Source organism: Taudactylus pleione, unplaced genomic scaffold, assembly GCF_031769625.1.
Source record: "Taudactylus pleione unplaced genomic scaffold, aTauple2 ptg000006l, whole genome shotgun sequence".
NCBI lineage: Eukaryota > Metazoa > Chordata > Amphibia > Anura > Myobatrachidae > Taudactylus > Taudactylus pleione.
The window spans coordinates 22,365,255-22,390,897 of NW_028284409.1; the positions used below are offsets into that span (position 1 = coordinate 22,365,255).

A 25,643-nucleotide genomic window follows, 5' to 3' on the forward strand; every position below is an offset into this window, starting at 1 on the left:
ACTGTGACAATCTCATGACAATACATGCAGTTTTGTCAGGACAAGCTGTTTTTGGCCAGCAGTTCAACTGCAGCAGCTTTGAGAATTCACTTCAGTCCAACTCGACAGTGCACTGTTGCCATTGATCCACTACCACTGTCAGGTATGCCAGCTCTCACACAGCTGTGGTATGTAGTCAGCCAAACCTAATATTTATGGAAAAACATTTGGAGTGTTATAAAGTAACTTCAGCAGAATGTCTTCGTCTTATTAAGCTAAAAACATTCTGTGAAAACAATCACCTTATTAAAGACATTATAAGAAAATGTTTTCTTGCAGTATAGAAACTACAAATATTTAAAGTTGGTAGCAAAAGCATGCCAGCCATGCATACAAATAAACAAAATAAGGAAATACAAAATGATAGAAACTGATGTACTGCAGCTTGCTCAATGCTTACAGAATTTCACAAAGAGCAGTTTTAATATTAACAATTCTCCATACCACTAAATGAATCCAAAGAAAGTTACAAAAAAAATTATAATAAAAAAAATAAGCCACAAATGTTTTTAGAATTGTAGACACAATGTGATATATCTGATAATCTAAATTTTTCGTAAATTGTGCTATATACCTACTGGAGTTTATAAAGCAAATGCATCTGAGCTGCAATTGACAAGCATTTTTACTTTGTTTTGGTATAGTTACAGACGTGTCAAAATGTGTCAAATGCAGGGAATGGTACAAGTAACTTTCCAAAAAAAAAACATAAAAGAGTGCACAGAAAAACGAGCCACAGATGATATGAGTGTCTGTATATATAAACACTTTTTGTCACAATCTATTAAACCACATAATTTAAAACTTATGGTAGAATTATCTTTTTTTTTTCCACTTCAAGGAGCTCCACCCCCAAATTATAGAAAGATAGAAGCTAAATGCACGGGATAGTCAGCCTGTGGCTGACTCACATAACGTGAACAACCTGATTTACAGCCTGGAGCAGTTCAAATACTGCCCTCTTCAAGTTACTGGTTGGAATGAATTGGATATTTGAGGTTATAGGTGCACAGTGTCTAATTTTATGACTGAGTTCCCCTTTAATGAACCTGTAAATCATATTGTTAGACGAAGTGGCAGCCTCAGTATATCATATCATATCTATCAGTGCCCATGTAAATTTCTACTGTTTACTCACCTTAAATTTACAGGCCTGAATATATTGAGGAGGAATAACACCATGTCCAGAAGAGAACTACAAGCCTTGTAATAGTGACATGAAAAATAACTACTGTCGATCAGCAAAGTATTGAGTGAAAGTGAAAATCCATATCACATTTTTACAACAAACATCCAACAAAGCCACTACTTTATCAAATTATACACAGAAAACTGAAGAACCCTCCTTGCTAATTCTAATCAACATTGATAGGCTCACACTCAAAAGGAGAAAAAGAAGATGAGTCAAAACCTAATTATAGAGCTTTACATGAATCACATTGCTATAACAGGAATATATAAGATATGGTTTAAAGACAAAAACATAAAAGAAATATGCCAGCACTCCAATTTACCTATATTATACAGTACCAGCTGCATAGGAATAATTCCATATGTAAATACTAAACAGAGCAACAATTATTACTGTCAACACTTATCCCCACTGCAACTATGTGTATTTAGCAGAGTAAAAGCTTCAGTTCCACTTCTATTATGCAGCTATCTGTGGTTACCCTCAAATCTGTCTAGTCCTAGGGCACTCTCATACTCATACCAAATTAATTCTGTTAGATTATTGCAGTAACGTCACTTAAATCTGCCCACATGTGGTCACTGTGGGCAATGAGGTTGGTGCACTGGAAGAAGCCAGCAGGAGACCTCTTAGCCATCATTAACCTCATCCCCAAATCTGTAACCATCAGACCTCGACCAACAATGGATCTAGACAGTCTTTAATGGGATTTATCATTATACTTCAAACAGGTTAAGCTGGCATAAACTTTGTAAGTACTGTAAATACGCAAATAACTTAACACATGGAAGCCTGGTCTACAACATAAACTGAGTTACAGAAAAATAGATATTGGAGCAGCACGCTTAGGGCCTGACTCTGCAAATACCACTCTAAACATTCTTGAGTGCCACCTTTCTTGAGTGTCTCTATATATTCCTAGCTCCTTCCGCACAATATTTTTTAAACATCTTCACTTACAGAGACAGAAAACAAAGTATAAAAGTTTTAATAACATTAGGCTAAGGAGGAAGAATGGTTGATGGAGGTGAAGGGGGGAAGGTTTCATTCTTTTTCATGGCTGATGCCACTTTAAGAGACAAATGCCCAGTCTTGTCAGGAAAATCTTTCTACATTTAAACTTGATTTAAACTAATATGCTTGAATTAATATCCTTGAATTGGGTAAAATATCCTGTACCGTACATGATTTACTTTATATTTTAACATAAGACGTGTACATGCTAATTGCACTACAAACAAGGTGCAACAAACCTTTGATAACTAGTGGATACACCAGTCAACTTTATAAGTTTATTTGTTCTACATGCTGGTATGGATTGATCCATTTCTTTATAGATGCTATTGTGTTTACTGTTCAATTATATTTTTACTATTATTATTTATAAAATAGCCACAAGGGTACCGTAGCTCCTTACAAAGTACATAAGCAAATGAGCAAACAAGAAAACAGTTATTAACAGTACAAAACAATGCAGTGCAAGGACATGGATTATAAACATTGCTGCATTAGCAATCATAACACTTAAATAAGCAGCAGCAACCAAGTGTTAGGTGCTGTTGTGGTGAGTTAGGAGTAAATGACAGTACAAACAGTGGCGTCCCTCCCCGTGGTGTCACCCGGTGCGGGGAGGGATGCTGTGTGTGCCCGATGAAGCTATGCGCCGCCAGAAAGGGGGCGTGCCCTTGCGAGCAGGGGGCATGGCCTCACGACCCGAACCCCCGTGGTCCAGTGTTTCTTACCGGGAAGGGGGGGTTCAGGATGTGCGGACTGCATTGTGTGCAGTGTGCTGGCTCCCTCATGGTGTCAGGAGCTGAGTGCTGCACTTAATACTACAGTGCATCACTCAGCTCTTGTCACTGAGGGGGAGTTTGCACCTCGGCCCGCACCCTCCCTGAGTATAAGGGAAAGAGAAGCACATGATGGAAGAGGGTCCTGCTCATGAGAACTTACATTCTACATTCAGGGTCGGTTCTAGACCTTGTGGAGCTCAGGGCGAGAATTCCCTCTGGTGCCCCCCCCGCGCCTCCTAAAAAAATGCTAATAATGCAGAAAAAAATTGGATGCGCGCTCCCGAAAAGGGGGGGTGGCTTTGTGACATGCCCCCTGTTAACTAGGGAACATGCCCAGCAGAAAGTGGATGCACTACTGCTCCATCTTCTCTCGCCCAGCACCACTAGCATACTGGGAGGGACTGGGAACAGCAGCACGGTTTGTGAATATGGCGCCGCCAGAGTTTGTAGGTCATGCCACACAAAGCTCACTCACGTTATGCCACACAGTAGTAATCTGTATACACATTTTGCCACACTGTAGTAGTGCCCCTTTACACATTATGCTGCACATGGTAATGCGCCTTTACACATTACGCCGCACACGGTAGTGCCCCTTACACATTATGCTGCATACAGTAATGTCCCTTACACATTATGCTGCATACAGTAATGTCCCTTACACATTATGCTGCATACAGTAATGCCCTTTATAATACATTAATATATAAGTAGCGTGCCATGCTTATTTCATTACATTTTAAAGACATTACTACAGACAATAAACACTTGTCAAATTCTAGAAAAACAGATTACTGGTAACTTATACTTGCTGGCCTTCATTATCACCCAAAACATATTTGTCCACTACCCAGAGGGACAGAGTGGGGGCTGCTAGCAGTACTTTGATGCTACAATTAGAAAACCATCATCCTTCTCCCCCCTTTTACCTAAGAGCAGTCACTGTGTAGAGCAGCCTCAGCAGAATGCAGAAGGAATAATTAGGAATCCATTATCTGCTCAGTGCATAGTAACCCGCCCCAGCGTGAGCCATTGAAGAGAGAACCAGCCCCGGCAACAGGACAGCACATACATAGGAGCATATAGAGAGCACTGACACTAGGTGACAGGCCCTCCCCGTACCTGCACTGCCACCCGCTGTCTCGCAGATCTGTCCCCGCGGGTGGCTGTCAGTGTTCCCAATTTTTCTGGGTCAGTGTCTGTACACCCCGTGCTCCGTGTGGTAGAGCCTGCGGCCAGCTGGCTGAAACATTCTAGTGGCCAAGCCTGACCGACATGGTAGTGCCCGACTAGACACAGTGGGATGTCTCTCTCCTGCGCTCTGTGACATCTTCGCGGCTGACAGCTGCACCTGGCATTCTGGGACACCAAGAATGCAGCAGGGGGTGCTGCAGTGCACTATGGGAGGAAAGTGAGAGGGAAAGTGGCAGCATTGCTGTGGTGGGCTCAGACGGCGGGCAAGCGCGGGCGGATGCCGTCTAATTAGATGGCGCCGGTGGGGACACCTCGACTGCGCCCTTAGGCTGCAGCGCCCCGGGCAATAGCCCTGCTTGCCCACCCCTAGAACCGCCACTGTCTACATTCATACTAATATGCTTCCCCTCCACATGCCTTGCTCTGTCCATTCCTGCCCACTGCACTGTCTGGCACTGCCCCCTCTATCCACTGCTCCGCCTCCTCTCTGCTGCTTTGCCCTGCCCCTCTGCTTCATCATCCCACCCCAGCACACCCCCTGTTCTGTCCCACCCCCCTGTTCCCAAACTTACCCTCTTCAGGCGGTATGGCAGGTCCTCATCTTCTCCAGCACTAGGTGTGTCCTGTCTCCCTAGCAGTGGGAACCGCTGGAAAGGCATTGCACGCCTCGGATCCCACATGTCAGAGATGGGACAGACCTTACACAAGTATAATATAGATTTTTTTGTTGCTATTTAATATGTTCCAGTGATCTGCATGCCACTTTTATACTAAATGTTAATGGAGATTGTATTCCATTATACTATCTATTGCTCAGTTGGGCGCTACAGAAACTCTTTTTTTTTTTTTACAGGTTCGGCTTGCCTATCCCTTCTAGGGTTTCTTTGTTTTTTGTGACCTGTAAATTACGCAGTCTGTGACACTTCTCTATCTGCTACCGATACCTATTCTTGCTTGCTCATGAGTCTTGATCCTGTATTTTGGACTTACTGAACTGGGCTCTGCCGCATTCATACAAGTGAGGTAATTCCTTAACTACAGTGTGCGCAGTTAGTAGCAACAAATTAACAAAGAAATTAGAGATGTGTGCCGACCCCCGTGTTTTGGTTTTGATCTGTATTAACTTTTGTGTTTTGGTTTTGCAAAACTACCCTCACATGTTTTGGTTTTGGATCTGTATTTAATAAAAAAAAAATTTGGTTAAAACTGCTAAAATCACATAATTTGGGCTTATTGTTGTTCCTACAGTATTATTAACCTCAATAACATTAATTTCCACTTGTTTCCAGTCAGTTTTAACCACCTCACAGCTCACAATATTCTTTTCATCCAGTTTAGGCCAAAAAGTTGCACCAATCTAGTTGGCTGACAAGCTAAGTGGCAGCAGTGTGCGGCACAAACACGTGGCAGTTCAACTTCCAACATGGCATCAGGAAACAAATGTTTTAATTAATCAAGAGGACTGAGAGAGATGGAGTATGTATGCAGTTGAAAGCAGGGAAAGGAAGGATTGATTCGTAGTAAATTTATTTACATTTTTTGATTCTGAAGCAAATTTATGAGGTAGGAGGGGAGAGGAGGGGAAAGCATAGGTGAACAATATGTCCCATGTTTTGCACACAAAATCAACTTGGTGGTTCAGAATATTTTTTAAAATTAAAGGGACATGCAGGAGATGCTGTCTGTGGCCATAAACATTTCTGGACATTTTCAGCATTCAGCAACCGCATGTCACAGATTTCAGCGACTGTGGCAGTTCAACTTCCAACATGGCACATCTAGGAAAGAGAATGGCACTGCAGTTGCAGACAGGATGGCAGTTTAATAAACTATAACAATAATGTTTGTCATCTACACAAAACAGTCCACAATGCCGCAAACAGGGCATAATGCAAAGAAAAGAAGTGCAAAATGGAATTGTCCTTGGGCCTTCCCACCGACGGGAGTAATGCCGGTGTCGCACCTGCCCATTTCAATTCTTGAACGGGTGAATGAACTATTAATGTGACAGCACACAAAACGGAAGCTCTGAACAAGAAGGGTGCAGAGGGATTTAAAGACTGGTACTAAACATCTCTTATCATTGTGCTTCTGGGATTATGTATGGGAAGGCTAGGAGGGGAGAAGGGAGAATATCTCCAGACACCATCACAAAATAGCCTCTCCATTTGGTGCTTGATTTGCATCTGACCAAACATGGCTGTTATGATCAAGGAAAGCCAAGCCCACCAGGTTGGTATCTACAAAACAAGGTTGAAAAATGGCATAAGGGTATTTTGCAAGTATACCTATTTGTGATTTTAGTTTAAATACAGTATAAAACAAAACAAAAAAGTAAGCGTCAGAGCAGCAGCACAAATGAACGGCAAAAACGCACAGTGCTTATATGGATACACTGGGGTACGGCCTGCAGCGTCACAGTGCTTATATGGATATACTGGGGTACGGCCTGCAGCATCACAGTGCTTATATGGATACACTGGAGTACGGAAACATACACTGGAGTACGGCCTCCAGTGACACAGTGCTTATATGGATACACTGGGGTACAGCCTGCAGCGTCACAGTGCTTATATGGATACACTAGGTGGGGTACAGCCTGCAGCATCACAGTGCTTATATGAATACACTGGGGGGGTACAGCCTGCAGTGTAACAGTGCTTATATGGATACACTGAGCTTTAGCACAAAAAAAAATCTACTTTCTAACTTTTTTTACTTTTCGTGACTTTTTTTTCTTACAGCCCCTGGATAGACAGCACAGTCCCTGAATGGACAGCACACCCCTGGATGGACTGCACACCCCTGGATGGACAGCACACTGGATGCAAAACACACTCCTGGATGGACAGCACAGCACACCACTGGATGGACAGCACACCCCTGGATGGACAGCACACTGGATGGACAGCATACCCCTGGATGAACAGCACACTGGTTGGACAGCATACCCCTGGATGAACAACACACTGAATGGATAGCATACCCCTGGATGGACAGCATACCCCTGGATGGACAGCACACCTCTGGATGGCAACACACCCCAGAATGACCAGCATAGTACACTCCTAGATGGACCACACACCCCTGGATGGACAGCACATCCCTGGATGGACAGCAAACTCCTGTATGGGCAGCACAGCACACACAGACCTCCCTCCCTGCACGGAGACTCAGCAGCAAATGGCACTGATCACCACAGGGAGGGACTTATATGTAATCCAAAACCGACTCGGGATTGATGACGTTTTGCCTCGTTTTGGATTCCGAGTCAGGCGGGAAAACCTGAGCCTGGCTCGGATCCTGCTCGGATTCACTATGTTCGGGCAGGTCCGGTTCTCTGAGAACCGGACCCGCTCATCTCTAAAAAAATGTTGCTCCATTATTAATTTACTAATAAGATTGATCCCTTAATATTTACTAAATGTTATACTGTCCATTATATTGAATATATACATTTTTTAAAACTATTATTTAGTATTAAATTGGACCCAATATCAAATTAATTAAATAACTATACCCTCATAACTATATTCATTATTTGTTTTGGCTCCTAAATAAGGTATGACTTATTATTAGGTTCTGGCCAGACATAGAGCAATCTCACTGGCCATAGTCATTTTCTAGCATTTATTTTTTTGTGGTGATTTGACAAAAATCGACAACAAGTTTATCCTTTCAAACGCATTGCAAATTGCTGCATATTGCCGGTGATTAGCATTGTAAACCTCAAAATAACTGGGTATTAAATTGGGCAGCTTGGAGGTGAAAATCTCTGCTAATATACAGCAATTTTTCACTACACTATGCCATTAAGAGCTTTAAAGCTCTTAATGGCATATATAAGATGCTAATACACGCTGAGATTAATTAATTAAATATATAAGTTGTTAATAGCCAGTTAAATTAGGCTAAATGAAATAATAATCAGTGACAGCAAACGTTTAATAGTGTTGTTGTCTTTGGTGACCCAGGATTCCTCTCACTGAGGCCCCAGGGTGTACGCAGTGGCTGAAAACTGGGGTTGTGTGATGCCGCTAAATGGGGGTTGACTGTACAGACCACTGAGAAGCTGCAGTCACAGAAATTGCTCCTCCCACTCATACCTCCTTTGCTTTTTAAAGTTGTGAGCAGAAATAACTGTCATGGATCTCTGTGGTTGAAGCATCAATGTAGCGACTTGGAGGGCTTAGGAACATAGCGGTTTCTGGGGGAAATGTACTAAACTTTGTAAAGAGTGGACAAGGGAGAAGTTGCCCATAAGCTTCTTGCTAGCATTTATCAAGTATAGTCTATTACATGATAAGTAGAAGCTGACAGGGGGGCTGAGAAGGGGCGAGGGGAGTGGGTGCTAAATACCCGGGCCTGGACTTCACCGACCCCTCCCTCCTACCTGTCAGCATCCCAGAACTTGCTGCTGTGTGCTGGGGTGCAGTGGGAGACTGCTCACTGCTGCAGCAGTTCTTCTACCTATGGGGGGGAGTTATCACGCTGATCGCCACCCCCCCCCTAGATTTACACCGGGTTGAGGGGCTCATAGCGTCCCCCTACCTGGTGCTGCAAAAAGTTTTTTTTTCTTCTTTTTCTCTAAGGGGGTGTGGCCATGCCCCCTTCCCCATCCCCTGGGCCAGGGCCGGCTCTTTACGGCCTTGAAAGTTGATTGGTTGCTAAGGGCAACTTGTCCACTTCTCCACTCTTTAGAAAGTGATGCATCCCACTGTCTTTATGTTCTGAATACACATTGTCATCCACAGCTTCATTGTTACTTTATGTTGTCGGCAGCAGTGTAACTGGTGGCAGCAGAAGGGCATAACCGATACTCATGGTCTATGTTATGCTGCAACAAAGGAGGAAAATAAGTTGGATTCATAGGCGTCTTTATAATGGGTGCAAGGTGTGCGGTGCACATGGGTCCCTGGGTCCAGGGGGGCCCACACAGCACACCCTGCATCTATAGGTAATAATACTTACCTCTACGCCGATTCCGGAAGTGCTGCTCCACAGTACCGGAACAGCGCTGCAGAGTAGCAAACACTCACTGGGAAAATAGCGGCGGACATTTTCCAGTGATCTGCGCATGCGCAGAAAAGATGTCCCCGGGAAAGTAGGCACGGGCGCCCTTTCCTTGGAGACCCACGCATGCGCAGTAGATTCTGGCATGAAGCCAGAATCAGAGAAAAAGAAAGGGATATTCCCTCCAGCACACTGCAGCAATATTGGCAAAAATACTTGAATCCTACATGATAACATAATTCAGAGGTATTAGTTACATACATATGCAAATATATGATTAAGCATCGGGCCAACGTCAAGGCTCCTCTATACCGGCGTCCCTAACATTAAGGGGTTCACGTCCGAGGCGCAAAGCACCCCAAAAGAATCCAGCCAAGGACCATTCCCAGGGCATCACACGAAAATGGAAGAAAGGTGATAGTGAAGTGTAAAGTATAGATGTGTAAAAGATAAATCAATAAGTGTTAATACAATAAGAAAGAATTAAAATAACATAGATAATAAACAAACAAATAGAAAAGTGATGAAAAAGTATTTATGTGAATTAAGTGGTGATGCCCTGAAAAAGGCCCAGCCAGAATAACCCTGGGGGCCCCATGCCCAAATGCTCACCCCAAAATAATTTTTGCTACCAAATAGTAGCACCCACTCTGGGTCACATAATTACAATTAATGTACTGCATAATAACAGCACATGTATAAGCTGAGAGCTGACTCACCTAGGAGGTACCCCAGAAACCACCATATGGCACTATATGGACCAGCACATCCTCCCAATGCTGGCTCCCTTCATGCCTCTCAGAAGTACGCCTCGGACGTGAACCCCTTAATTTTAGGGACGCCGGTATAGAGGAGCCTTGACGTTGGCCCAGCGCTTAATCATATATTTGCAAATGTATGCAACTAATACCTCTGAATTCTGTTATCATGTAGGATTCAAGTATTTTTGCCAATATTGCTGCAGTGTGCTGGAGGGAATATCCCTTTCTTTTTCTCTGGTTCAGTGTAAACCCCACCCTTTACAAGCACCTGGGCAATATCATTAAGCTGATTTGAGCGACCACCATACTTTCTATATGAAGCCAGAATCTACAGCGCTCAGTGCCGCTGAGCTGACAACAAAGAGGAGGGGGCCCAAACGAAGGTTGCACACGGGCCCCTTCCCTCTTAAAATGCCTCTGGTTGGATTTATAGGTCATGGGTACCAAGGCATACAGTTATACTGCGTATAGTACTGCCTGCATTAGTAGTTTGTTACGTTAGATATGAGTAAGGTGATTTAAGTGTAATCGTGTTTATTCATCTACATTTAGGCTGCAACACTCTACTTTCTTTGATATTGAATGAACTTGATATCAACTCTCTTCCTTGGGAATCCAGTAGCCCTACATGTTTCATTACTGTTTATAAATGTAAACAAATGTTATTTGCCTGTTTTAATGCCTCATATACAGGGGCTTATGTTATACTATTGTGGCTTTGTGCTCTAAATTCAGACATGTAGAACATTCTGAAAAATTGTATCCATTACTGCAGTCAGCCGAGTAAATATTTTGTCAGTTGTTAAGAATGAGCTAGAAACCAAATGATGTATCCAAATTCAGCAGCACAAGCTGGAACTGTTGTGGCACTTTTTTTTTTCAAATAATGTTTTGTCTTGTGTTTCAGAAGCCAGTAAAGAGATTAAAGAAACTCCACAAAGCATGCAAAAATCTTAAAGGGAGAGAACATTGTTAGGTCTCTTTTGAGAAGGAGAGTTTAGTTACAGTGGAAAAATACAATTACTAATTGCTTAATTACAGTGAGAATGTTGCAGCTACATTAACTCCCTATGTAATATTTTTAATCAACATTGGAACACAATAATATATTTTTCTGATTTAACTCAGTTATTACAGCTACATACTAACCAGTATCAAAATTCATGGATTTACTAGCGTTTTAACTGGTAAAAGCATATGAATGGATATAGGAATGGAACAAATTGCTTCCAATGATCCTTTACCCCCTAGCATTTGGCTAGATTTTATTTATTTTTGGCCTCCCTAAGACCAAGTGCTCATTATTACTACTGTACTTGTCAAATGGAACTGTGCTTTGCAATACTTTTGATGTATAAAAGTGGTTTCCTGCGCACTGAGCAAGTATGTTTGTGGCGAGCTGCTAACACTCATAGGCTACCCTCTGCCTATAGGTAATTAGTTCATTAAAAACTATATATAGGTGTAGCGCTCAACCTATTGATGGCTGGACTGTAATAGTCTTAATCCCTCTATATGAGTCAAGGTTAGTAAATACAGTGTAGATTTAATATCAAATATTTTACTAGTAGATAAATCAATTGTGTTAAACAAGATGTATTAAAATAGATATCCTATTATTGACCAAGAAAATGAGTACAGGAAAAAAAATAGTATAATAATAGTATTCGGACACAAATGATACTAATAACTTAGAAAATTAAAACCAATCTGTCATGTAATAGACTGATTGGATGTGACAATGTACAGGTTCTTTGGTAATAAATCTCTATGGAGAAGCTCAGATATTCGTTTTTACTGTATAGTAGTAAAGCAGACTGCGGCGTCCAGCGAGTCTGTTAGGTAGTTGTATAAGTCCATGCACATACCCGTTGCAGCTGATGTTCTCCTCGGTGACGGAAGCTGGACTCCTTCGCGGTTGGACCCCGGAGTGTGGAAGGTGGTAGGTGTTCCGGGCCAAGCCTGGTCTGGCTGCAAGTCTGGACGCTGCGCTAAACCTGGTGACAGACCCAGCACTGTGACCTTGACTCCGCAGCTGGCCAGCTGTGGTCTGCAGGGGTTTAGTCATGGCTTAATACTCCACCGGAACTAGTCGCCGGGTGACCCGACACTACAGAGACTTACCGTTTCACTCGATCCTCCCGGGTGTCCTGCGGACGGTCTCTCCTCGCTCCTTGATGTCTTCTTTCTTTTCCTGCGGTCTTCTGATCTTCTGTGGTGTCGGTGTATGTGCATGTAGTTCCTACAACTCAAGGAACAAAGCCGGCTTCTATTGCTCTAACATCACTCCCACTGTGCCTCCCCCCAATGCTGCCGGACTACACAGAATACAAGGTAGCATGAGGTTTAACATGCCCTGCTAGTCTCAGATGCCAGCACACGAGCACACAGGACCAGATGTCGGACAACTCGATGGAAAGGACCTGCTAACAGATGCTTCCGCATGCGCATACACCGACACCACAGAAGATCAGAGAACCACAGGAAAAGACCGTATCGCTGGACTCCTCTTTATTATTGCCCAAAAGTATTTTTTCCTATTTTAATTTCTACCATTAACATCCTCACCATATATATATATATATATATATATATATATGTATATATTCTGCTGACATCTACAATGCTCTGAGTCAAATATAGCCATTCCAGCATACACACAAAAGACAGCTATTAAGAACTAACGTGATGGACAGAATGAATGTCCAACAAGAGAACAGGAAATTTTGACCTATCAGATACAGACACAACTGATTTGCATAGACCGGAACTACCACCTAGCTATAAACACCTACTATTATACCAACCATATACACCAGCTCCCAGAGGAAGGCCTTAATAGGCTGAAACGCGTTGGGGTACTTACAACTATTGCTCGATTGCAAACATGCTAAGTGGGAAGCTCAGTGTCGGCACCCGGAACCAGCTGAGCACTCGTCATCTGAGGTTCTCACCCGGAAGGACGGAGGACCACAGAAAGCAGGCGCCTGAAGAAAGAAGACATCAAGGAGCGAGGAGAGACCGTCAGCAGGACACCCGGGAGGATCGAGTGAAAGGGTAAGTCTCTGTAGGTGTCGGGTCATCCGGCCATTAGTTCCGGTGGAGCTTAAGCCGTGACTGAACCCCCGCCGACTACAGCTGGCCAGCTGCGGAGTCAAGGTTACGGTGCTGGGTCTGTCACTAGGCTTAGTGTAGCGACCAGACCTGCAGCCAGACCAGGCTTGGCCCGGAGCATCTACCACCATCCACACTCCGGGGTCCAACCGCGAAGGAGTCTGGCTCCCGTCGCCGAGGACAACATCAGCTGCAACGGGTATGTGCACAGACTTATACAACTACCTAACAGACTAGCGGGATGCCGCAGTCTGCTTTACTACTATACAGTAAAAATGAATATCTAAGCTACTCCATAGAGATTTATTACCAAAGAACGTGAACTTTACATCATTGTCACATCCAATCCTTTTATTACATGACAGATTGGGTTTCATTTTATGAGTTATTACTATCATTTGTGTCTGAATACTATTACTATACTATTTTTTTCTTCTGTACTCATTTTCTTGGTCAATAATAGGATATTTATTTTCCTACATCTTGTATAACACAATTGATTTATCTACTAGTATCTACTAAAATATTTGATATTAAACACTGTATTTACTATCCTTGACTCACATAGAGGGATTGAGACTATTACAGTCCAGCCATCAATAGGTTAAGCGCTACACCTATTTACTATTTTTACTTTGCAATACTTTGTCATAGAGTTTGGATCTTTTCAGAATTGTTTTTAACCCATGGTAAATCAATAAAACATTATTTACACTACTGCATTCACATCTTGTTTGTTATTACTATTATAGGCATGCCTGCAGGGTGTGCAAACTCCTTAGGCAGCCTTAAACTCTATCTTTAGCGTCTTTTCCCCTCATCTCAGCCGGCTCCCAGGGAAGAAGCAGCCTCTTTTTGAATCCAAGATGGCTAATGTGAAACCACACATTGGCCACCTTGTTTGCAAAATGAGGCTGCCTTATCCCTGGGAGTCGGATAAGATGTGGGGTGGGGACGTTGCTGCCCAGGAGAGTAGTCTACTGTCATGGGGGGGTTAGAAGTCTGTGTCCTGACGAGGTATGGGGAAATGGTCGCACATCGCTTGCAAAGTACCTGCGTATACCTATGATTACTGTTTTGTTTTTTTAATCCCAGGTATAGAAAATGAAGGTATCAAGGGGTCACTTGACCAATCCATAAGGTGGCAAAAGATGATAGAGGGCAGGACTGCAGGTTAAGAAATTCTGCCCTCAATGCCTTTGGTGCAACCAGACGAATATTCAAAAAAATAAAATAAAATAAAAAAATAAAAGTTAAATACTAATAATGTCAAAAGAGGCTAACCGCTCATTAGTTGCTTTAAGTTAAGAGCCAAATTAATTAATTAAATGGGATATGTTTTACAAAATAAGTAAATAACTCAAATGTCTAGACATAAACCTCCTACTGTATTTTGCAGAGCTAAGTTATATTAGCTATCTGGAAACAAAACTGGATTTGCCAGAGATAGGGTTTCTCCCTATTTATGAAAGTATCATCTCTCTATGGAGAAAAGATTTGCTTGGGACTATTATATTTAATGTTTTTAAGTTTTGAGATTTTTTTTACAAAGGACACTGAGACAGTATAATACCCCTTTTACACCAACCGAATAACCCGGGTTATTGCCGGGTCAACCCGGGTCGATGCTCTGTGTGAACGGCTCCCAGAAAAATTTCCCGGGGTGATTTACCCGGGAATCTTACTCGGGTTGAGAGCATGGTTGAACACTGGTTGTTCCCGTGTCATGCAGCAGTGTGAACGGGTGCTACCCTGCTTATTTGACCCGGCTAGCTCTGAAAGATGCTGATTGGAGCTTCTGGGGCATTGGCAGATGATGTAATTTGTTAGTGCCCTGCAGAGAGAGACGCACATGAAGCCATCGCTTGCCTGCCTAACCTCCTGCACCACAGCCTGACCAGCAGCCACAAAAGCAGGCAGGCACACAGCCTGCCACAGCCAGAACTGCAGCCTGCACCACAGCCTGACCAGCAGCCACAAACGCAGGCAGGCACACAGCCTGCCACAGCCAGGACAGCAACCTGTAGCAATGCTGTAATCAGTCCCCATCACTCTCTTTTGTTGCCTTTTGTGACCATCTTTGTCAGACCTTAAAACAGACCATTTTTAATGACTTCTATAGAGAAAAGCAGGGATTACCCAGGTTCAGTGTGAACGGGGCAAACCCGTTGCACTGTAAACGGGGTCTGAAGCAGAGTTCGACCCGGGATTGACCAGTGTTCAAATTCCAGGGTCGGACCCGGGATTTTGGTGTAAAAGGGGTATTACTTAGCTTCCCCTGGTAATATTTTATTGATAAATTATTGTGATAGGTGAATTTCTGTCACTGCAATAAGCATCAAAAGGAAACCAAACCTATTGCCTAATATTAATAAACAGGCCAGGTAAAGTCATATGGAGGTTGTTATGCTGCCAATTGAGTTTTGCTTTACTTTGCACCAGAACAAAGGAGCACTTCTTCCCTAATGTTTGCTGATCATTCTTGTTTTTTTGACAGATACCGCCAGAATCAGAGCTGGATAAAGAAGCCACAGGGTTCCAGACAGCTTACTAGTTTTGTGGCCCGACTTCTCATTTGTCATATAAAGAAGCATAAAAAATATGTTAGGCTAATCTGCGGCCCAAAGAGCCCACAGAACCCTAGGTGGGAACCTAAATTTTAATGGATGATCTGGCTATGCCCAGAAGCAACCAAGCAGACAGTCAATGATAGAATAGCCTCTCTACACACAGAGCAAGTTTCCATTCTCATGTACAAAAAAGAGAAAGAAAATAATTAAACAAAAAGGGTAACTAAACAACCTAGTTTATACAATAAAATAAATGTATCATATCTTTGTCAGAAATCACCACTAATATATTATTTGGAATAGTAATATAAGGATGATAACATCAGGAATCACCCAGAAGTTCTATGACCTGCATAATGTTACTTGGTGTAAAGCCCCTTGTTTTTATAGAGCCACAGAACTTTATACTGATGTTTAGTATCATTCTGTACTATAGTACGGCTTATCCCTTATATGACAATATTGTCAATTTTAAGTGTAGAAAACATAAAACAGATTAATTTAGTACTGCTAGAGTGGGTTATTATTTTGAAGGACAGTCTGTTAAAATGTTGACAATTATTGACACAACCGAATATCTTCCATGACGCAGCATTGGCTTGGGATTGCCACACAACGCATAAATAATGCAGCAGTAATTAGTGATCTAACAGTCACAAGCTCTTTATTCTGCAGTGCATGAGACTAACTGGGTCTTGCTCTTTTTCAGACTATGGGAAATGGGAATGCTGGATGATCAGCAGCCCCATGTGAAATGTGACAGAATATTTCCATGTAATGTAATGTAATGTAATGTATCATTTGCAATTTGTTCTTAATCACTATTAATGTCATCATTTATTAATGTACATTGAACTATGACTTATAAGAAGCACAGTGAACATTGACAGTGTTTGTGCGGTACATAGACTAGCAATCAATCATCATTACTTAGCATTTTGGGAAAATGTAACATCTGCTTTAACTTAACAGATTTACTGAACCATACTGAAGGAAAAAGTTAGAAATATACTATGAGCCAGAATGTATTATTGATTATAGGTCTCATTCAGATTCAGGAGTAAATCCTAATGTAGTAATGCAAAGGGTGCAAGAGGAAATGACTTGCAGCATACAGGGAAATACTACAATCTGCTTAATTGAATATTTTTTACTGAATTTTAAAATAAGAAAGTTTTGTCTTAGGGGTGCCGTGAAAAATATGTTAATACTCTAATAAGTTTGGGAACTACTGCCCTAGTCTAAAGCTTGGCGCAAGTCATAAAAGAATCTATTTATCAATGATTGTGCGGAATATTCACGACTAGGTCACCAAAGCCCCAATACATATTCCAACATGCAAATTACAGTTTGTAAGTGATAATTCACATTTCAGAGTTTTTCAGATCATTTTATGAAGGCAAAAAGCCTTGTGAGTGTGTATTTGACAGAAGGTAGAATTGTATAATGTTATGTTTTTTTATTTATTTAATTATATGTTTGGCATTTGGATGGTAGCTTGTTATTGCTCTACTGTAGATAAGCTATGTGTGCTTTAATCAAATTCAGGTGTTTTTTTTTCATGAATATTCTGGACTACTAGTATGATTCAACTGCAGGACCCATTAAACACAACCTTAATTCTTTTGTTTTCTCAATTCAGATGCTGGACCCACTGAGCCTGGGTATATGTTGACAAGTGATACTGACGAACCAGCTGCACCAATCTCATTATGCATAAGTTTTATAACCCAGGGTAGCTTAGCCACCTGCTGTCATCTAGAAGTTCCAGTTGTTAGATACTTAGTGAAAAATTAAATCTAGACTTTGCATTTTTGCATTGTTTATGAGTTATTTTATGTGACATCACAGTCGGAGAAAGTGCAGCACCATAACTATGAGGAGGCAATGGAGGTTTCCTGAACTTAGTTTACAGCATTGGGTGGCAGGTTACATAATGGGACTGATTCAGTAGTGCAGGTAATGTCGATGCCACATGCAAATAGCCAATGTTCTCAGTCTGCGCATGCATACAAGGCGCACTACGCAGTCGTCCTGATGGTTACTGCTCTAAGCCACAGAATGAAATTGGATGCAAGAGCTGGAGATTTCAGTGGACATTCCCGGGAGGTAACATGGGGGTGGCTAGCCAGACGTGGGTGTGTCTCAGATAGCGACTCCGCTTAAAGACACAGATGTACTGACACAGTGGGCCCTGCTCAGATAGAGATTCTGCAACTCCAGAGGGCTGGTACAATCTCCTATGGTGAGATCATGCATCGGATTAGCGCCACAGCCAATGGGCATCTCTGTACAAATACCATTGGCTGTGGTACTAGCATAAAGATGCAGTCGTGCTGTGGCAAAAGACGCAGTCCTGGCAGCAGTAGCATGCATCTCTGAATCAGGCTCGACATCACTGAGGCAATGCCTGACTAGTATTCATGGATACTACTTTCTGGGTCACCAGACTAGCTCCAGACTTTACCTGCTTATTATTCAATTTTCGACAGCCTGTAGACTTTTTCTGTTTTCATTCTCTTTCTGGTACTTCTGGTATTTGAGGGAGATTGTGAAAGCAACACCTATGAGCGCATGTTAAGGTGGACGTCTACCTGAGAGGCGTGTCATAAAAGTGACTTACTGTACATCCAAATGTAAATGAGCCCCAAAGCAGTTAGTAAGATCCACTTGTTGATGAAAACACACTGATACTTTTCAGAAAATGCATGTAGTCATAGGGATCATTGTGCCTTATAAATGATTCTAAAGGCACCAAAAAATGACTGCACGATTACGACATTGTAATCGTGCAGTCGTTTGACAATCTGTGCTGTGCCTACACTGAACTAGCAGTCGCTCAGTGTAGGCACATCAATCATCCCCTAACATGCTCAACCTGATGTTATTGTCAGGTTGTTCAGCATGTTTGGATGATGATTGATGTCGGAAACGACCAGTAGGAGCGAGCATTGCTGGTCATTTCTGACATAAAGTGCACGATTACTGAGCGATTGCACAATTATCAGCATGTGGATGTGCGCCTTACTGGTCCCATATCTCTAAAGTACTGTATGCATACTATAAAATAGTAAAATATTAATACTGAAATGTTTGTGCAGGCTTTCACATCTGGATGATTGTGTTGTTTAGTCTTGCATTAAAGACAATGCAGAAATAAAGACAGATTAGTGACAGGTTAAAAAACAAAACACTGTACTCTACCTTTATAATCCAATCATTTTAATAATTTAATGTAGTGTTTTTAATATATTAAGTCAATCAATAAAATACCTTAAAACAAATTATCTGATATAAGGTGGATTACAGAGAAATGGAAAAGCTGGGTTGACAACCTAATAAACTTCATATATTTTATTAAAGTCAGTGTTACAGTAAATCCTCAAAGGAGGTCAAATCAGATCTTATTTATATTAATGATGGGGCTGGAGCGCAAAATAACAAAGTGAGTACATCCCATGACACTATGGATAATTTAAGTGGTGATGCACATAGGTTAGTGGTTCTCAAACTCGGTCCTCAGGACCCCACACAGTTCACGTTTTGCAGGTCACCCAGCAGGTGCACAGGTGTAATCATTACTCAATGACACATGTAAAAGGTCCACAGGTGGAGCTAATTATTTCACCTGATTTAGTGTGGAAACATGCAAAACATGCACTGTTTGGGGTCCTGAGGATTGAGTTTGAGAACCTGTGACATAGGTAAATCAGATGAGCCATTGATTGTTGCAGCTCCGAACAACATTGAAACAAAATTCCGGTCATTTACAGTATAACACAATAACAGTGAGTGGAGAAAGTTAGCATTATCTCTTTACTCTCCATTTGATGTGTTTCTAATATATCATTAATGCTGTCTATTCTCTATAAACAGCCAAAGCTAAAATATGACAAAGCTAGCATTTAAAAAAATAAAAACAAATACGTTTTTATAAAAAAAAAAAGACTCAGAGAGCCTTGCAACTGTATTCAGTGGTTAAGCAAAGAACAAACTGTGTTTATTGTCTATGGTAATTTTAATGCCCCTGGCCAAATTACAATAGTTATAGCAATTGATCAGGAGGCTTGGTAGCCTTGGGACATACCTGACCAAAGCAAACATCCCATGATTGAATATAAGCATTACATGATTGTCTCATATTCAATACTGAGACACTTTCTGGCAAGGTATGACCCTGCCGAGAATCTCAGACAATGGCAATATATACTGTATAGCAGTTCAGCTTGGGGTATTAATCCCCTAAAATGTGTGTTAACCCACAGAAACACTTTGTGCCAGAAGAAGCAGTTCATCAGTGTAAATTCAGAACTTGCAAAACGGCTGTGGGCATGAAAAGTAGAGAGACATTATGGCATTTTGAGCCAGACATATTCAATTTGACATAAATGTATTTGTAGGCTGACTCTACGGTATGAATGATAATAATCAGAAATACAGTAATACACTGTTTCCTTATTCAAAATCTGTGATGTGCACTTAATATATTACCAGTTTAAAATTATATGCACTACTGTAAATATATATATATATATATGTGTGTATATAATGTAGCATTTCACAAGCAGATACACCCACAGCTGCACACAGAATGTAGGCATGCCAATGAGGAGTGAGACCGAGAGTTGTGGGTGAGGGGGGCGCCGGACGTGTCACACTAACTAAAAGAAGCTGCTGAGGAGCAGCAACACCAATGAGTAGGGACAGACTATAGATAGAAGGATGGTCTGACACTGATCTCTCCACTAGTGTAGAGTGACTTCTTAGGTGCCAGGAAGAGGTACCATGTATTTGGCGGCCATCACGGTATACTCCTGGTACATAGTTACAGCCCTAACTGGGGTGAATATATTGTGGGCAATGGAGGAGGTGCCCCTTCAGGGCTGGAGCCCAGCGGCAGGCACATCTATTGTCTCCCATAGTTCTGCCCCTGCCGTTGATGATATATCATTTGCTTTATAAACATCTGACGACCATCTTAAATATTTCTTAAAATGGAGGAGATGGAAGTGTCTTGGGGTGCCTGAGGTGACGTCCACATCGGCCAGGTCGGAACGACATATCGTTCGTCGTCCTGTACTCGGACACACTGCACGATTTGTGGAAAATCGTTGGAGATATCCTTAGACTGAGCAGCATGTTTGGCAGAACTGAATATGCTACGGACGCTGCCGCGGGAGCATGCATAGCGTGAACACACTGGACAATTTCAAAAATTTGTCATTCCGAATCATCAGAAAATGACAAATCATGTAAAAAATCGTATAGTGTGTACCTGGCTTAAGGCGCTCCAATACCGATAAAGAAAAAAATACCACTTATCTCAAATCTCAAATCAGTTTTTGTAGACAGCTATCCTTATAACAAATCTACTTTAATAATAATGTTAAAAAAAACAAAAACATAAAAAAGGTCATAGCGTAATCCTCTTTCAATTCATAGATTTAACAATGGAATACGAATCACACTTACAGTACAATACAAATTATTCTGCAGAAGTCTGTATGACACAGTGTCCTTGTGTCAGGATGAAACATGTTGGGCTGATGTTTTTCAATTATCCAGATACAGCTGTGCATCACATATCCTATTTCCCATCCCAAGTGAGCGCAGTATACACCTTGCACATCACTGAAATAAACATTATTATTTGATTCTTATTGTACGTGTGATTCTTATTCTATAGTTACATTTATGTATGGAAACAGGATTACGTTATGTTGTCTTTTATATTTTTTTGAGCATTATTAAAGATGAAGAATTATAAAAATTTTGTTATTATGTTGGCATGTAATGATAGTTAGCATAAACTCTGGCCCCCTCCCACCTATGTCACTGACATCTTTGAAAGAGTAAAGGGGAGATAAAGAAATTTAGAGAGCCAGTGGGGGAAGAGCAGAGCCGGACTGCCCATCTGGCACTTCTGGCAAATGCCAGAAGGGCTGTTGGCCAGATGGGCCGGTCCGGCATCAAATCCTGGCCGAGCAGCTCTGACTCCCGATGCTCTGCTCAGCCAGGATACTGAAAGACAGGGGTGTGCTGCGAGGCCAGACCCCCGTGACTTGCAGCACGCCCCCACACCCCTTTTGTGCATGTGCAGGGGAACTGCCAGAGCTGCAGTTCGTCCCTGGGGAAGAGAGAAAAGGTATGCAGGGACAAAAAAAGGGGGCTGATAGAGAGGTGGGAAGAAAAAGAAATAATAACCATATCAATCTATCATTAATACCACCCTCATTTTTACTCTTGCCCACATAATGTAGATTAAATTGCCTATTTTACTCTGAAGAGAGTAGGATACTGGTTGACAATGCACTCTCACTTATTAATGATGGACTGGCTTATCCTGCCGATCAGAGCTCTCTGTCTGAGAAGCTGACGCATCCCCCTCCCTCCAGTGTTTTTACTGCTCCTGTGGCACCTCCGTATGGAATAAAAAACAGCCAGCAGCTTCTTAAATGTGAAAATGCTGGCGGTCGATGTTACACTGGGAGTATGGCACTTCACTATGGTGCCAATATGAGGAAAGTCGGGGTGCCACTAGGACTAGGGCCAGCCTGGTAATATGTGTGCAAGGTGTGAAGGTGCAATACTTTTGAGTATAATATCTGAATATAGGATGGAATATAGTGTGTTTTGCCATGCAAAATGCTTTCAAAACATCAAATAAAATACATAATAAAGTACTTACATGGTATAAGGTGTAGCCAATCAAATTACCTCAATAGACACTAGTTATCCTAAAGCCTAAAGTGAAACCATTAGATTAACAAAAAAAAAATATATAAATGGGCAACATGGATTGTGTAATGGTTAGCATTACTGCCCCATTGTACTGAGGTTTTGGGTTCAAATCTCATTATGGCCCTAATTGTGTGGAGTTCGTATATTCTGCCCATGATTGCTTGGCTTTCCCTCGGGTACTCTGATTTCCACAATCCAAAAATATACTGGTAGGTTAATTGGTTCTTGACAAAAAATAACCCTAGAATGAATGTAGATTGTAAACTCCACTGGGGCAGGGACTAATGTGAATGACTACAATATTCTCTGTAAAGTGCTGCAGAATATGTATGTGCTATATAGTAATGCTCAAATATGTATGTGCTATATAAGTAACTTTTAAATAAATAAAAACATGATATATTACCATAACATTTCCAGAGCAATCCAAAATCACTTCTGTATTGTAAATTATTTTTTATTTGGAGACTTCTTAGAGAAAAAATGTTTTCTAATTGTGGGATCATCATTTTTTTTTTATCAAATAAGTGATACTTCTTTTTAAAGGCATAAGAACATTATTTTATGTGTCTAATGAAAATGATTATAAAAAAATATTTCCTTAAGGAAATAACAATACAACATTAATATAAAAGCAGCAGATGGCATGGAATAATTTGCAGATGACTTTCTAGTACTTTTTATATATTTTGGAGCAAATAAAAAATTAAGACTCCCTTTAAAATATCTGTTCATGCATACTGGTACTTAAATTGTATTACATTACCTCATAATGGTATTTCCAGAAAAAAAAGAGTACATATTAATGGATATAAGAAAGTACGAAGGTAACCATGGCTACAGTTGTGTACTCAGTAACATCTTTTATACAGCTGTGAATATTTGTTTTTATGCCAGGCCATCCACAACCATTCCCTTCTATTTCAAAATGAAAAAGAAAAGTACAGAACAGTTTCTCACATTAAAGGCAGACATTTTTCAAAAGTTATTTTTTATTATGTACCATTCTATCAATTAGTCAATAATTACTTCATCTGAGTGTGTTCATCCCATACGACTAAATTAAGCTCTTACCAGAATAACAGATTAAAATATTTTGTAAATATAGATAACTGTAATATGAAAGGTTATACATTTATATCAAGTATGTGATTTTGAAAATCACTGCAAGCTTTGAAAACTATCCACCCAAAACTCCTAGGGGTATATTTATTAAAGGTTAATTTTTATCGATTTTAAATCGATGTCAAATCAATCTAAAATAATCAACAATGATATTGTGTTTCTGGGGTTAACTCACATATTTACTAACACTTAAAAAATATATATATATCAGTAAGTAAATGTGTGATTTATCCCCAAAACACATTGATGTTGACCAATTGAGATGTATTTGAAATCAATTAAAATTGATTAAAATCGACCTTTAGTAAATATACCCTCTAAAGTATAATTCCTTTTATCTCCATGTTTTATGTGTATTCTGTTTTCCCGAGTGTCAAGCATTGCAGTTTTAGAAAGCAAGGACAATAATAATGTTAATCATTTCACTTGAAACAATATAGTCATAGTAGTAAGGAAAGTGCTTTAGATGTTGCTGAACTCCCATTGTACTTGCCAGTAGAGTCCAACTAAAGCATGCAGAAGCCAGAAAATTTTTTCCAATCTTGTGCAACTTGCACGTGACCTATAGGTATGTCGGACCATAGGTAAATACATTGTTGGGATGGGATATAACTTCTGATCTTCCACCCAAAACCAAATTTTCATTGTAAAATAGCCAAAACATTGGTAAAAAGTCTAAATCTTTATTATGAAAGGTGCAATTCCTCATCAAAAAGAAACTTTCTCAAACATTATTTATTATAATACTCTGTTTAATACTCTGAATTACTGTATATTTCCTATATTTTCAATAACAAGTACTGTGCTTTACATTAATACTCTAAACTGTTTATTTCCTTCAGTAAAAAGTACTGTACCTTAATATATATCCTATTCAAATGTTAAAAGTTCAGTTGTGGGCTGGTTAATTTATCCAGTTGCAAAGGGATGCTTCGCTTCCATTGTTAAAAGTAGTAAGCAGATAAAACTGTACATAAATGCCTATTAAGCAGAGTTGTCCATGCTGTCTAATCTCCCCCAGTTCAGTACCAGTACTCACTTTCTATCCGTAATGTGGCGAGCTAGCAGTCCCTGATTTTCTTATACATTGATAGAAAGACATGGTGCATAGTACACATAGTCACATTTTTAGCAGTCTATGAATGTGGGGAGTCTCTCCCTCTGCTCCTTCTCTAAATCACCATGCTTCTCATACAGTGACTGTAGCAGAAATCATAGAGTCATATTTGTCAGAATATAATTCCTCTATAAGCACTGTATGAGAGAATGCATAACTACAATATTTCTGGGCATAACATAGAGAAATGAAGGTCTGAAACAAGGTATGCAGGGGTCATAAAGTCCGGTGGAATTCTGGAACACAGCATCTAGAGCTTCCTCATCCATCCCTCATTATCAGGTAATTGTAGATACATTGGGGGGAATTCAATTAGGTGCAAGTTTGGTCCCGCAAGGTGAAATCACTGCAAATTCGCCTTGCAAATTACTTTAGCAATTCAATTCCAAGCCTGCATTTCTTTTTCAGAGCAAATTCGCCTGTTTTTGTTTGCATCCCCCTGAGCAAGTGAAAAGGTAGGGGAAATCTGTATTTTAAGGTACAAATGTCTGGACTTGCTTCAGAATCCATTGGACACCCCCCTAGTGACTAATTAGGTATTTGGAATTTTTCAATTAGGCCAATATTTACATGCCATTGTTTGGGGTGAAACAAAAATAAATGGCCTCAAATTACCCCCAAATAAGCTTTTTTTATCTACATAATGCACCCTAAATTTAATGAAAGTATTTATTTCAAACGAAAAATAATTGCTTTCTAGCATTTTTGTACATTTTATAAAGTTGGCTCAAATTACCCCAAAAGCATATTTTTTTCTACTTTTTTTTGCATTTTCCATTTAATTCCTTTGTAATTAAAAGACATTCTACAGCTTTCTACATTTATTTTACTTTTTTTTTAAATGCACAAATCAGCACCTTTTTAAAAGCATACAGTACTTTCCTTATGGCCCCTAACAGTTTCTACATAATTTTGCTAACAAAGTTGTCACTTTTTTGGGATCCAGGAAGGTCTCCTCACTTTTTCTTGATATTTTCCCTGTTC

The 25,643-nt window shown here is 40.7% G+C and overlaps 1 protein-coding gene across 1 annotated transcript in view; it reads right to left on the minus strand.

Annotated features, from left to right (window-relative positions):
* The window catches only part of AIG1 (androgen induced 1), a 421,887-nt gene that overhangs the window by 113,477 nt on the left and 282,767 nt on the right, over nt 1-25,643 (minus strand). The gene's annotated exons all lie outside the window — the stretch shown is intronic.